The sequence below is a fragment of the Heterodontus francisci genome, chromosome 34 (assembly GCF_036365525.1).
Source record: "Heterodontus francisci isolate sHetFra1 chromosome 34, sHetFra1.hap1, whole genome shotgun sequence".
NCBI lineage: Eukaryota > Metazoa > Chordata > Chondrichthyes > Heterodontiformes > Heterodontidae > Heterodontus > Heterodontus francisci.
The window spans coordinates 33,875,140-33,891,228 of record NC_090404.1 but is presented as its reverse complement, the minus strand read 5'-3'; the positions used below and the strand labels follow the sequence as shown (position 1 = coordinate 33,891,228).

Genomic DNA, 16,089 nt, shown 5'->3' with positions numbered 1-16,089 from the left:
GGACTTTTGCATCGAATGTGGATGAGAACTGACACCTGTTGCTGCTCAACTGATGGAAGATCTGAGCAGCTTCTGCAGTTGAATTTTTTTGACTGCTTACCGAACATAGACTATTCATCAACACCGCGTGGAAAGACTTTGAGTGGCATCCAAATATTCGACTTTGGGACACCTCGCCAAGCCAAAGGACTTCCTTCTAGATCATTGCACTCTAAGTTTCTTTTTTATTCCTCCTATTTCTTTGCAACAGCCAGAAACAAAAATCCCTTTTTTTCCCCATTGAATCGGGGTTGGATATGTGCATGTGCATGAGGGCTAGGGAAACATAAGGAGCTTTAATATCTCAATTTGCTTATATATTTGCTTCTTATTGGTTAAGACATGGTTTTATAAATGGATATTTTTTGTTAAAGAAAACTGGTCGGTGTGCCTTGTTCTGGGGCCAAATGGAGTATTTAATTGGCTGTTTGGGTAAGTGGGAAAATGTACTGATCTGCTGTGACGTGTGGAGAAGTGGGACTGAATTAACATTCACCCTGCCTCGGTCAAAACAGAGCAGGAGTAGGCCATTCAGCCCATCGAGCCTGCTGCACCATTCAATACGATCATGGCTGATCAACTTCAATGCCTTTTTCCCCACACTATCCCCATATCCCTTTATGTTATTGGTATTTAGAAATATATCAATCTCTGCTTTAAACATACTCAAGGACTGAGCTTCCACAGCCCTCTGGGGTAGAGAATTCCAAAGATTCACAACCCTCTGAGTAAAGAAATTTTCTCCCCATCTAAGTGGCTTCCCCCTTTTTTTGAAATTGTGTCCCCTGATTCCAGACTCCCCAACTAGGGGAAACATCTTACCTACATCTACCCTCTCCATCCCTTTAAATATTTTGTAGGCTGCAATGAGATCGCCTCTCATTCTTCGATCTAAAGAATACAGGCCCAGTTTCCCCAATCTCTCTTCATAGGGCAGTCCCACCATCCTGCGAACAAGTCTGGTGAGCCTTCTTTGCACTCCCTCTATGGCAATAATATCCTTCCTAAGGTATGGGGACCAAAACTAACACAGTACTCCAATGCGGCATAACCAAGGTTCTATACAATTGAAGCAAGACTTCACTACTCCTGCACTCAAATCCTCTTGCAATAAAGGCTAACATACCATTAGCCTTCCTAATTGCTTGGTGCACCTGCATGTTAGCTTTCAGTGACTTATTGACAAGCACACCCAGGTCGCTTTGTACATCTACACTTTCTAATCCTTTACCGTTTAAAATATACTCTGCAAATCTGTTCCTCCTACCAAAGTGGATAACCTCACATTTTTCCACATTATATTCCATCTGCAATGATCTTGCCCACTCACCTAAGTCTGTCCAAATCCCCTTGAAGACGCTTTGCATCTTCCTAACAACACATATTTCCACTTAGTTTTGTGTCATCTGCGAACTTAGAAGTATTACATTTGGTCCCCACATCCAAATCATCGACATATATTGTGAACAACTGGGTCCAAGTACTGATCCTTGCGGTACCCCACTAGTCACAGCCTGCCAATGCGAGAATGACCCATTTATTCCTACTCTACAAAGGGCACACAGACACTTTATAAACATGTATAAGCACATATAAATGTAATTAGAGTTATCCAGCAGTTGAGCACTAATAGGGAGAGTATTTCATGAAAACAAGAAACAAATGTAGGGCGAGAGTGGCCAAAGACAAAAAGGTCTGAAAATTAGTGCCCAAAGACTAAAAGGTCTGAAAATTAGTGGCCAAAGACCAGAAGGTCTGATTTTTTTTTGACAAGGAATCATGTAATTGAAGCACTGTTATTGAAGCAAACTAGTTGAGTAATGGCAATTTCATACAATTTTGCATATATAAAGAATCAAATTACACTGTACTCAGAATACGATTTCATGAGACTTACCTGACAGCTGATAATTGGTTTTACGGAGCTTCATGTTCTCAATGTCCTGCTTCTGCCTATTTATAGCTTGTTCATGTAAAAGATGTTCTGTGAAGATGTGTCAACTTTAATGGAAAGTTATATCAATAAGCATACCATATGGCACGTTCTGGTACCTTGGGAAATCAATAGGTATATAAATTAATAAAAAGTAAACATTTATGAGACATTGACAATCCAGAAACTTGAATATAAGTGGGGTTATTTTCTTACTTTGCACTGTGACATAATCACCTGAATAATGCGGAAAGTAAAACCAGGTAGGGAGGATTGTATACCAGTTATACAGCCTGTCCAATTTACTGTCCATTAACTTAAATGGACAGGAATGTCACATACATTGTGTTAGGAGCATGTGACACTCCTGATCCAATTTTCTTTTCGACACTTATTTACCTCCAAGTACAAAAGAGTAAAATAATCTTATTAACTTTAGCAAATGTGGTGCCTCTATAGATAAGATACTTGTTTATAAATATCATGACTCATGGTAGATTTTATAGTTTAAAATAATTAGTCATATTATAAAGATTTTAAACCAAAATAATCTTGTTTGCAGTGCAGATCTCATTATTACCTTCATGAAAACTAATTAAAAATGTGCTTTTCCTCTTCAAAGGGTCCAAATATTATACAACGTAAAAGTTGTACCAGATCTTGCTGGCGACAGTGGAAAAGTAATGAGACTAGTGTTATACCTCCAGGAAGCAAATCCTGCACTCCGGGTCCCACTACCTGGTGGGACATCCTGCCCCATGTGCCTAAAGATCAGCAGGTCGAGAATCAACCTGTTCAGTGACCTGAAGACCATGGTAGAATCTCACGATCTTGAGTTGACGTCATCCTCGAATTGAGGGACAGCCAACGACAATCTCTACAGTAACAAGTTTGAGGTTCTGTTGCTTCATCCCCAAATCAGGCTCAAAAGTTTGGTCATGGCTCTGTGACAATGCAGCATGTCCAATGGACAGCTGTGTATCCCAACAGTGATGAACACTTCTGGCTCCTGTTCTATTGCACCATGACAGCTGCATTTAACAGCAAGGTGAGCTGAAAAGCATAACTATTGTGTTGGCTTGGAGAAAGTCAGCATTCTGTATATATATGTGCATACATGTACAGAGTACTGTGCCATCAGCCTCAGAAACCCAGTGACCATTTGTAGTGACTGCAGAGAGCTCACAGGATAGTTGCACTGTAACCAATACAGAGCACTTGTGGTGCAGGACAGTCTTTTCCAGATAATCTTAAGCAATACCAAACACGTATTAAAGAAAGATGGCCAGATTTAAACTCCTTGCCTTCCATCACTATGGTGCAAAAGACAGCGCTTCACACTGACTCAAGGTTTACAGAGTGACTGGGGCAGTAGACAGTGAAAACGGAGATGAACAATGAATGGAATTCAGCCATACACCTGAGCAAACCGATAAGTGGAAATTCCAGATCACTTCAGTTGCTGCAATGCTCAGAACATATTAAGGTTACAAAGCTCATGATCACTGCAGGATATTCACAGTAACCAGTTTGTGAAGTGTTTTCAGAAATTACTTCAGACTTATACTGCTGTGTAAATGGAAGCAAGTTTCAAATTCCTATTGACAGACCAATGTTTTTGCTGAAGACCAGCGACTTGCCAGCTACTGATTCTGCACCATTAATTTTAAGCCATGTCAAATGAGCTGTGTCAGTTCTCAGGTGATCTCTGCTAAGATATCCCATGAAGGCAAAATCAAACATTGTGAATTGGTCTGTGGATACACACACCTCCTTTTTGGCCATTTCCAGAAGACTGACACACTGAAGTTGTGAAGCAGTATGCAGTTCCATCCACTTGCTTCCCACTAAGGTGGAAGACGATAAAAAATAAAGGTGACTTAAAAGAGGTTAAAAAAAAAACTCCCGACAGCTTGCTGGTTGGAAGGTTTAAAAAAAAATCGGAACTGTCAGTTCCATTTTTTTTGAAGGCCAGTCTTTTGGTCAAGGTTGGAAAGAGAAAAGCTAATGGTGTATTTACGAAACCCTAATGTTGAAAATTTGCTATGTGGCAGAAATTTCCCATCCCTGAGTTACCTGTGAACTGGCTGGCGTTTCACAAGTTTGGATGAAGTAAGAAATCCCTTCCCACACCCTGATCAAGTGAACGGCCTCTCCCCAGTGTGAACTCACTGGTGTCTCAGAAGGTGGGGTGACTGAATGAATCCCTTCCCACACCCTGATCAGGTGGACGGCCTCTCCCCATTGTGAATGTGCTGGTGTATCAGCAGATGGGATGACTGAATGAATCCCTTCCCACACTCTTTGCAGATGAATGGCCTCTCTCCAGTGTGAACTCGCTGGTGTCTCAAGGCGGGATGACTGAATGAATCCCTTCCCACACTCTGAGCAGGTGAATGGCCTCTCCCCAGTGTGAACCCGCTGGTGTGCCAGCAGGTGGGATGACCGAGTGAATCCCTTCCCACACTCTGAGCAGGTGAATGGTCTCTCCCCAGTGTGAACTCGCTGGTGCCTCAGCAGGGTGGACGAGTCAATGAATCCCTTTCCACATTCTGAGCAGGAGAATGGCCTCTTCCCAGTGTGAATATGCTGGTGTATCAGAACGCTGGATGACTGAGTGAATCCCTTCCCACATTCTGAGCAGCTGAATGGCCTCTCCCCTGTGTGAACTTGCTGGTGTCTCAGTAGGGTGCATGAGTAAGTGAATCTCTTCCCACATTCAGAGCAGGTGAACTGCGTCTCCCCAGTGTGAATACGCTGGTGTACACTGAGATCAGATGACTGTCTGAACCCAGTCCCGCAGGGACAGCACCTGAACGGTCTTTCATCAGTGTGAACACCTTGATGGATCATCAGTTCAGCAGAACCTTCATAGCAATTCCCACAGTCTGGACATTTAAAAGGTCGCTCGTCAGTGTGAACTCACTGATGTCTCAAGCAGGTCGGATGATTGGGTGAATCCTTTCCCACACTCAGAGCAGGTGAACGGCCTCTCCAGGGTGTGACTGCGTTGATGAGTTTCTAGCTCCAACTTGATAATTCAATCCCTTTCCACAGTCCCCATATTTACATGGTTTCTTCCCAATGTGACTGCACTTGTGTCTTGGCAGGCCATATGATCGGCTGAAACCCCGTCCACACACAGAACACGTGTACAGTTTCTCCCCACTTTGATCGGTGTTTTTTCCTTCCATGTTCCATTGGGCGACTGTTTCAGATCTTGATCTGACGTTTGCTTTGCATTTCACGGCTGCAAATCCTCCCCCTTCTACAACCCTATGAAATTAATTTTAAAAAGAAAAAGTGTGAGAGAATCCACAAAAACACAACGGCAGGTTATGAAATGGAACTGAATGAATCTGGTAATTTATGGGACCAGCAATAGGAAGAAGTGACCATGAAAGCTGCTGGATTGATGGACAACCCTAACTGGTTCACTAATGTCCTTCAGGGAAGGGAAGGGAACCTGCCAACCAGTGTGGACCTACACAAGACTCTACCCTCTATGGGAGCAGAGAGAGAGGGAGGGAGAGGGCGAGGAGCAGGCAGAGGAGAGGGATTTTATATATCTGCAACTCGAACACAACTTTGACAGAACCTCTCAAACCCTCAACTTCCAGCATCTAGAAGGATCAGGGCAATGGGTGTATGTGAACACCATCGCCTCCAAGTTCCCCTCCAAGTCACACACCATCCTGACTTGTCTGACATCCTGTACTGTATGAACAGAAATTTCCTCTGATTAAATATTGTCTTCAGTTTCTGCTACAAAGTCAACTCCCTAGTCACCAACTCAATCCCTCTCCCCGGCAAGTGTCTGAGGCTAAACCAGACCGTTCATAACCTTGGTGTCATATTTGACCCCAAGATGAGCTTCTGACTGCATATCAGCACCATCACTCAGACCGCCTATTTTCACCTCAGTAACATCACACGACTTTGCCACTGTCTCAGCTCATCTGCCTCTAAAACTTAGATCCATGCATTTGTTACCTCTCAGCTTGACTATTCTAACACACTCCTGGATGGCCTATCACATTCTACCCTCCGTAAACATGAGATCATAAAAATTCTGCTGCCTGTGTCCTTACTGGAACCAAGTCCTGTTCACCATCACCACTGTGCTCACTGGCCTACACAGGCTCCCAGTTAAGCAGCACCTCAATTTTAAAATCCTCATCCTTGCTTTCAAATCTCTCCATGCCCTCACCCCTCACTATCTCTATAATCTCCTCCAGCCCTACAACCCACCGAGAGATCAGGGCTCATCTAATTCTGGCATCTTCAGCATCCCCGATTTTCATTGCTCCACCACCGGTGGCCGTGCCTTCAGCTGCCCAGGCCATAAGCTTCGGAATTCCCTCCCTAAACCTCACCTTCCGTGCTTCAGACAGTTCTTAAAACACACCTCTTTGATCAAGCATTTGCACATCTGTCCTAATATCTTCTTATATGACTCAGTGTCAAATGTAATATTATAACAATCCTGTGAAACATTTTATTACATTAAGAGCATTACATAAATACAAGTTGATGTGAACTTGGACATATATCACCATCATTACTGGATGAGTGTCCTGTAACTCCTTCCCTAACAGCATCGTGGGAGCACCTTCACCACACAGACTGCAGCGGTTCAAGAAAGTGGCCCGCCATCACCTTTTCAATGGGAATTGGCAATATATGGGTTTCTGCCGGGTGCTCCGGTTTTCTCTCACAACCAAAGATTTGCAGGCTGATTGGTAAATTGGCCATTGTAAATTGCCCCTAGTGTAGGTAGATGGTTGGAGAATGGTGGGGTAGTGGTAGGGAATATGGGTTAATGTAGAATTAGTATCAATGGGTGGTTGTTGGTCGGCACAGACTCGGTGGTCTGAAGGGCCTGTTTCAGTGCTGTATCTCTCGATGACTCTATATGCTGGTCTGGCTAGTGATGCCCATATCCCAAGAATGAAGTAACAAATTTTGTACATGTAAAAATGGATTAAAAGCCTCTACAGAAATATTTGTTCCTAAAACAATACTCTTTTACATTGAGTGGTTGGTGTCGGTTTAGGAACCTCATCTCCCCTGGAATCTACCTCCCTCACAGTCTCACATTAGAAATTGCTGGGCCTGACTGGGCTCAAAAGTACTCGGGATTAAAGCCAGCAGCTGTTCCTCCATTTCCACTGTAAATCAAACTGATGCAACCAAAAACATCAACACCCATCCCGATAGAAACCATCTCTTAATTGGTCCGTCAAGATTTCTTGACATAATTTTGTGAGCAACGCTTGCATTAAAATAAAACCAAAATACTGCAAATGCTGGAAATCTGAAATCAAAGGAGAAAATACTGGATGTATTCAGTGGTTCAGACAGCATCTGTAGAGAGACAAACAGAGTAAATTTTTCAGGTACATTGAGCCGCCGGAGCCTGCAGACTGGAACTCGGAGTGGGAGAAGGAGGAAGAATGAGGAGAGACAATATAGTCCAACACTCACAGCAGCCCACAATCCACCAACATTACCAGGCTAGGGAGACAGAGTTCAGAAACACTCAGCAACACGATTCCAGTAAAAGTTCCCAGAAGGAAAAGGGGGAGCAGTGTGTGTACCTGCCCTGATATCCCCCTCCCCAGGCCTGTCAGTCAAACCCTCCACTCCTCCCAGTCCACAGCTCAGCCTAGCAGCTTGCAGCTTCCTGCACCTTGAGCCAGCCCTGCCCAGGTGTGGCCCAGTCCAAGGGGAGTCTTTGTGGAACCAGGGAAGGGGGACCTCCTGCCCTGTGCTGTGTCCTAAATGGTTCCTCCCACCCTCCCCCAGGCCCCTTTATAACTGAGCTCAGTTTCCTTTAAAGTTTTGTCCTTTGATGTTACAGTTTATTAATCTTTATTTCCTCCAAAAGAGCTGGAAATCTGGTGGCCGTTAATTCCGGGCCTGTCACCGGGAGAAGCCCCGCAGCTGCCACCCCGCTCAGTGCAAACGCGGGACCGGGAACTTCTTATTGAGGTTGTTGAGACCTACACCGGGTGTTTCTGAAGCCTCCTCGCCCACCCGCCGGATCCACCGCTCTTGCCCCCGCTTACCGAGTGCAAAAGCGCCCGCCATCATTCACATTCACACTGCGCATGCTCCAAGTGCTGTTCAACATTGCGCCGGCGCTCTGGTTTCCTGTCTTGTGAATATGGGACATCCTCAACCGCTGGATATCTTGGGTAAACGCTCCGTCATTGGACCCCAACCAAGGGGCGGAACCAGCGGCGAGCGCGCGAGAGAGCGGTGAAGAGTAGCGGCGATTGAGTGGGGAACTCAATGCGATGATTGAGGCAGCGATAGTGGCCATTGAGGGGATTTCGGTTTATTTCGCTGTTTTGTGTCATAGTGTCCAAGAGGCTGATTTGCGCAAGTGCCAGCAGTGCACCACCGAATGGTTGCATTTCAGGAAACGCGCATCCGAAGAAAGTAATATTTTCAGTGGTGCAGGAATTGCTACAGTGCCAATGTATGGGACGCGATCATTGACAAGGATGGCCTGAACCAATGACACCAACAGTTTGGCTCGGAATACTTGAAAAGTTTTGAAACTTTTATCTATATTTATTGTTGGAATTTCATTCACATTCCAGTTTTTACACTGTTATTCTGATCAAACAAGTCTTTTGCTGAGTCGCTACATATTATGTAAATACCCTAACTGTACAATCTGCTACCGAGGCAGTTAGCTAAAGGAGGTGCAGTTTTGCTACCACCATATAAATTCCTGGTTAGACCAGTCCTGGAATACTGTGTACAGTTCTGGACATGACAATTTATAAAGGATACACATTGCCCTTGGAAACAAGACAGTCCGGATCCATCAGACTGTTTGCAGCTTTTGTTGGGTAGATTATGAGGCATAACCCTTATAACAGTGAAACAACTGTTGGATTCCACCTGGTGCCGCACCCTCTTCTTAATTTCAAGGTGGAGAACGAAATTGATCAACAAAACCCCAAGGGTGCAATGCATTCGGCTGTATCATTAATAACATCATTCCCATCTTCTTCTTCTTAGCTGCATCTCATTTCAAACGTTACAATCCATCCCTAAAAGTATTTGGTCCAGGATTCAATAATTAATGTTGATATAAGAATATTTCTACCATCATTTGAAGTGAGATTCTCATCAATATCCAAAGCAAATTGAATTGTAAACCTGATGTGCAAACAATGGAAATCATGTCAGTATGTAACACCAATCTCATGATTCATCGCCATACCCAACAAGCCCGTGCTTGCAAAACTCAAAACACAGTGTCCAACATTAGATGTGATTCAGCAATTGGGCAACGTTTGCTAAATAATCCACAGTGTGCTAAGAATTATGCTGACAACCAGTTTAATATTGTTAGTAGGGCTCACAGTGTGGCCCATTTGCGGGCACTGGAAGCTACATATATTAATACATAGGGCCCTGTTCTTTGCAGATGGAAAGAACATGTACAAACATTGCGCCTGTTTCAGTGGAACAAAATAAGTGACAGCCATTTGCTGGTTCATTCCTTCGGGCAATGCTTTGACCAATCAACGTTGAACTGCCTGGTTTAAATTTCAAACAAAGCTTGACAGTAAACAATCAGTCACCGCAAACTGGTGCATTCTCCATGGCAACGCCTCTACCAATCAGAGTTCACTTGCTAAGCAATCAGCACTCTCTTCTCATACCATATAAGTTGCCCTGACATTGGTTATTCTTGTGGATTGTCCCGATGAGTGCATGATGAAAAGCTTTGACAACACGTCTCTATTTTCGGCAATTTTCAAGTTCTGTCCTACTAAGCAACTAGAATCACAGAATTGTTGCACAGCAGAAGGAGGCCATTCGGCCCATCGTGTCTGCACTGGCTCTCTGAAACAGCAAGTCCCTTAGTTCCATTCCCCTGCCTTCTCCCCATGACCCTGCATATTCTTCCTTTTCATATAACTGTCAAATTCCCTTTTGAATGCTTCAATTGAAGCTGCCTCTACCACACTCCCAGGCAGTGCATTCCAGATCTTAACGACTCGCTGCATGAAAACGTTTTTCCTCATGTCACTTTTGCTTCCCTTACCAAATACTTTAAATGCGTGCCCTTTCGTCCTCGATCCTTTCACGAATGGGAACAGTTTCTCTCCATCTACTCTGTCCAGACCCCTCATGATTTTGAATAACTCTATCAAATCGCCTCACAGCTTCCTCTTCGCCAAGGAAAACAGTCTAATCCAATCTATCTTCATAACTGAAATTCCTCATCCCTGGAACCATTCTCGTGAATCTTTTTTCTGTACTCTCTCCAATGCCCTTACATCTTTCCTAACGTGCGGTACCCAGAATTGGATGCAATACTCCAGCTGAGGCCAAACTAGTGTCTTTTGCAACTTCAATATAACTTCCTTACTCTTGTACTCTATGCCCCTATTAATAAAGCCCAGAATACTGTATGCATTATTCACCACGCTCTCAACCTGTCCTGCCACCTTCAATGACTTATACACATATACACTGAGGTCCCTCTTCTCCTGCACCCCCTTCAGAATTGTCTGCTTTATTCTATATTGTCTCTCCATGTTCTTCCCACCAAAATGAATCACTTCACATTTCTCTGCATTGAACTTCATCTGCCACCTGTCTGCCCATTCCACCAACTTGTCTTGTCCTTTTTGAAGTTCTAAACTATTCTTCACACAGTTCACAATGCTTCCAAGTTTCGTATCTTCTGCAAACTTTGAAATTGTGCCCTGTACACCAATGTGTAGGTCATTAATATAAATCAGGAAAAGCAAGGGTCCCAACACTGATCCCTGAAGAACTCCACTACAAACCTTTCTCCAGCCCGAAAATCAGCCATTAACCACTACCCCTCGTTTCAAGTCACTCAGACAATTTCGTACCCATGTTGCTACTGTCCCTTTTATTCTTGATCTACAAGTTTGCTCACAAGTTTGCTGTGTGGTATTGTATCAAATGCCAACTATTTTAAACTATTGTTACCCCACTTACAATCGTATATCGTCAGCACTGGGTTTTGCCTTGAAAGAAACCTAATTATATGTTATGACCGAGGCGGGAGGAGTGCACTGTTTATTTTGGTTCCACTTCCCCATGGGTCACAACATATGTTTAATTTTTTTCCCTCTTAACTGATACAGTCAATCATAGATGCTATTTTTCTCCCAGAATAAAACACACAAATCAGGTTTCTTTAATAAACAACAAAAATATCAGTTTATTGTAAAAAGAACTGTCTTACCCAGTAATGAAGTAAAGCATAAACCTACAGATTGAAATATCAAAGTTCCCTTTTTACCTTAGCACCTCAAACCCAGACACACACATACACACGTTAACCGGAAAAAATAAAGGTATTTTGTGTTTTTAGAGCTTTTTACAGACAAAAGAAACACTTGGGCTGAAAACCTGCTTCTTCTTGAAGGAATAGAAGATGAGATATGTTGTGTTCCAAAACTGGCATGCAGTCTGGCATCCGGGGGTGGGTCACCGGGATCTTTTAGAACCGTTCTTTTCAGGCAGCATTGAGAATTAATTTAGCAGGTTTTTGTTCAAAGACAGGAGATGAGATGAGTTGACACAGTGGAGTCAAAACAGTTCAAAAGCGAAACCAACCTTTTGACGGCCATCAATCCTGGCCTGTCACTTCTTTGTGAACAACTTCTCCAGGTGTTCAAAGTTGTCCCTTGTTTATTGAGCTGGAAGTCAGGTGTTTCCCACAAAGGCTTGTTGCTATTGCTGGAAGTCAGGTGGCTTCACGGAAAGGCTTGTTCTGCTGAGAAGACCTCTCAGTGTCCCTTTTCAAAAAAATATTCCCAAGGACTGTTTTTCAAAGTCAGGTGGCCTTTACATGACTTCCTTTGAAAACCCCCAAGTTTAGCATTTTTTTCAATCTTTCAAAAATGAATTCTCAAAGAAAAATAACAACACACAGAGGCACTTTTGTAACAGCAGCAAGAACAAATGATCAGAGTAACAATCGAACACAGGACAACTGTCAAAATACACACAAAAGCAATGTCAAGAAAGCTGTTAAGTCTCGGTCTCCATCAAGCTACATTGTGACAAGATCAGGTCGAGTCAGCAGACCACCTTGTAAATTTCAGAGACACTTGATGCATGTCTAACTATTTTTTTTAAAGTTATTTCATTCCATTATGTACATAGTTGTCTTTTGTGTATCTCCATGTTTGGAAAGGGGGATGTTGTGATATCACTTTGCTCATGGAAATGCTATACACAGCATCACAGGAAGTGATGTCACAACCGCATGTGATCAGTTAGTTGGAGTTGAACAAGACACCTGGTCACACGTGTAAGACAAGTTCTCCTGTAAGTGTGTTACTACAGCAATAAATAGCTCACAGTTTATGGACACTCAACTGAAGATTGCTTATTTCCTTATTACTATATTTAAAAGCAATAAACACACAAGACCACCAGGAAATTGACACACGTGCGTTTCCTTTTCCTTCACTTCAGTCTATTTTCACCACAGACATGTTTCTTGTGCAAAATGGCCTGTTTGGTTTGAATGGAAATGATTTATCCAGCCAATAACAGCACCGAGTGATGAAGGCATGTGCATAAAATAGACAGTGAGATGAAATAGTCCCACAAGCTGCGGAGATGCAAGTTTCAATTTCTAAAATGGACCAAGATAATTAATATGGTTCCTGTGAAATGTGCCAAGCAATGCACGGCCATCGTACACCAATAGAAACAACTGGCTCACATCAAATTCTGACACTTTCATGTGGCATCTCCTTCTGCTTCTGTCACTGTCTTTCCTCCAGCTCCCGCTGCTTCTCCAGCTCCCGGGTGAATTAGCTACTTGATGTGAACACATCGAATTCATAAAACACAGGTTTCCCTGGAAAGCAGGAAGTGAGAATGAAAGATGCAGCACATTGAGAAGCGATAGATTTTGTAGATAACAGGATAAATACGCACCAGAATCTTATATTCCTGCTTCTTCCAGATACTGAATACATGAATGTTCAAGATTTGTTCCCATTAGCAATTATCCACAGTCACACACTTCCTCCAATTCTTTACACGTTGCTTAGATTTCAAAATGTGCATATTTTCTCATAGGTTTTCAATGTGAAGAAAGCAGAGCTATGAGAAGCTAATGTTGTTAAGCAGATGTAGTGAAAGAAAATACCTAACAGGCTGATGATAACAGTGAATGTTTTGTTGAGTTGAGCTGCAGTGAAGGGTTGGCACCATTTAAAATGTCATTCAGCAGGTGTCATTCCAAATGTCATTCCAAATCTGGTGATAAAAATTATAAGAAAATTTTTCGCTGCATTTCCTCAGTGGCATGAGGTCAAAAGACCAGGAAACAAGTTAAGAAAGTGTATTTGACTGTGATGGATTGTAAGATGGCAGAATGACTGTGAAGGCATCAGCAGTGGTGTTGAGAAACAAAGAATTATAGAAAGGTACAGCACAGAAGTAGGCCATTCGACCCAGCGTGAATCTTTGACAGAGCTGCAGTGATTGGTTGATCAGGAGTGATATTTGTGCCAGTTTGAACAGCAAGCAGAAAAAGCTATCCCATCACCATCCACATTTTCCTTGCCCCATCATCCCTTTTATCAGTCCATCACTCCATGTTCTAACTTATCACAGCCCTTCACGTGTTCACTTTCATTCTCCTTGCTCTATCTCTGTAATTGTCATTGAACTGTTACATCTCTGATCACCCCACCAGCTTTGATGAATGATCACAGACCTGGGGCTTTAATTGTGCTTCTCTCTCCATAGCTTCATCAAATAACACATATCATGAGAAAAGCAGCAACTGCCTGTCAAAAAAAGCCCAGTTCCTCAGTTCACATCCCTTGTCTAAGAAGATTCCCCAAAGACATATGATCAACAACCCACCGCTGTCCTTCCAAAGGCCAGTCCTGCTTTTGCAGCATGTGTCTGCCGAGCCGTCACTCAGACCTGAATGTATCGACTGAGTTCAAGGCCCAAATGAACAGTGCTGTGAATGGAACGTGTGCAACTGAGAAACAGCGGTGGTAACTGAGCAATGTTAATGGCTTCAAGAATATGAAAGTTGATGAATGCTACAGTCAGCTAAGCTGCAGTAAAATGAAATGGAAGCAAGTCAGTATTAATATGGAAGGAATAATCTAAGAGAAGAGGCGGGGTTGAATGTGGAAAGTGAAGCACAGTAAGTGCGATGATGTAAAAATAGTCAATAGCTTTTTGTAGGGCTAAATAATAACTCGTTTATTAAATACATATAATTATTTACACTCTCCACAGCCTCTCTAGCTAGCACACCATGTCCTGCTTGTACCTTCTTCCAAGCCGAACACCCAAGTGACTAACATTGGTTACACTAAAGTGGGAGGGGTTTATTCTCACAGTCTCAACATTAACCCTTTCAAGCCCTTATACTACAGGTGCAGCAGCAGGTTTAACGCTTAAAGTAAGCTCTGTCTTGATTTGGTTTGAATCGCTGTTGCTGTGACCACAAAACAGATTATTCACCATTATACAGTCACAGTCCCATCAAATCAGTTGTGATAGTCTGACACAGATCACTGCAATGACTGTTAAAGAAATATATTTTTGGTGAATAGTATCTCTCCACAAAAGCTGCTGAAAAATTCCAACATTTTCAGCTTTTATTTTAGTCTTTCCATTTTATAACAAGATGTATGGTAACATTGGGATTGGAACCCCCATCCCTCAAAGAACCAGTACAGAAACCCACCTCTTGAAACCACACTAACACAGCTTCACTTGCAGTACTGATGACTGGTAATTGAAAGCGAGCTTTCTTGTTGTGTGCTCTCTGAGTCCAGTTTTTGTAATGAGAATGAAGGAAATAAGAGAGCTTTCCAAGTGATGTTCTAATGACGATATGACTGAGAGGTTCAGTCTGCGGACCACGAATCCATTATACCCTGAATGCATGGTTTTGAATTCCATCCTCATTGTTATTGTGTTTAAGACTTGATGTGTTTCTTCCTTTTGTCAACACATACAAGATTCCTGCATCCGAGTCCCATCCTTCCGCAAGCCACAGTGGGGGAGTTATACATTGCTGCCATAATTTCCACCCTAACTGTTCCTTGCACGGAGGTACAGAGAGTGTAAGATCTGAACGATGTGAAGTATCAAAGTGGATGATTGTATCCTGATGAAAAGAATTTCTCTCCACAGATGCTGCCTGACCTGCTGAATGTTTCTAGCATTGTCAGTTTTTAATTTTATGCTTTCATGATAACGGTTTGTTTTTACTTACTTCAAGGGCGCAGCTCCAGGTACAACTTTTCTGTGCTCTTCTCACATACACGTTTGCTCTTTATTATCCAGCACATGCTGTAAAGTCAAACGTTTCCACACACACCGGTCTGTGCCATGGCTTTCAAAAAACTTCTCATAATTTCAGGGAGTCTAAGTGTTTCTTAGTGAATCCAAAAGAGCACAGGGATCACTGAGGCTGTAAGGGAATATAAGGGATTAATACTTATCCAGGGGATCTGAAGGCTATGAGTGTGTAGCAGTGAGAGTAAGGGACTCTCAGAGTATATCAAAGAAATAGAGACAGGGAGAATTAGAGAAGATCATGAGCTTAAGGAGAATCAAAGTGTCTAAGTAATGCTCGAGATGTATCGGATAGGATAAATAACGCTTGGGATTTATCGGATAGGATAAATAACGCTTGGGATGTATCGGATAGGGAATGCTCAGGATGTATCAGATAGAATAATGAACACTCCAGATGATTCAGATATGATAAGGAAAGCTCAGGAAACATCAGGATAGGGATAAGGACATTCAGGCATGTGCAGAATAAACTCACAGGTAATGACAGCCAAATGACCATAATATTGAATAATTAATTTACCTCTGTTGTGGGACAACTCAACCACCACACCAGGAGACTCAGTTACAGGATCAGTTGATTTATTTAAGTGTACGCAGGGAGAAACACCAGCTTGGGTATTCCGAGGTAATACTCTAACTTTACATCCAGGAGCACAAATGCATAGACCATTGTTATCATGCATTGTCATGGAAAAATACAGCACTGAAACCAGCCCTTCGACCCACCGAGTCTGTGCAGACAATCAACC

The 16,089-nt window shown here is 42.7% G+C and overlaps 1 pseudogene; it reads right to left on the bottom strand.

The window, feature by feature from the left end:
- Window positions 1-16,089, bottom strand: part of LOC137349330 (zinc finger protein 585A-like) — a 287,418-nt pseudogene that overhangs the window by 14,817 nt on the left and 256,512 nt on the right.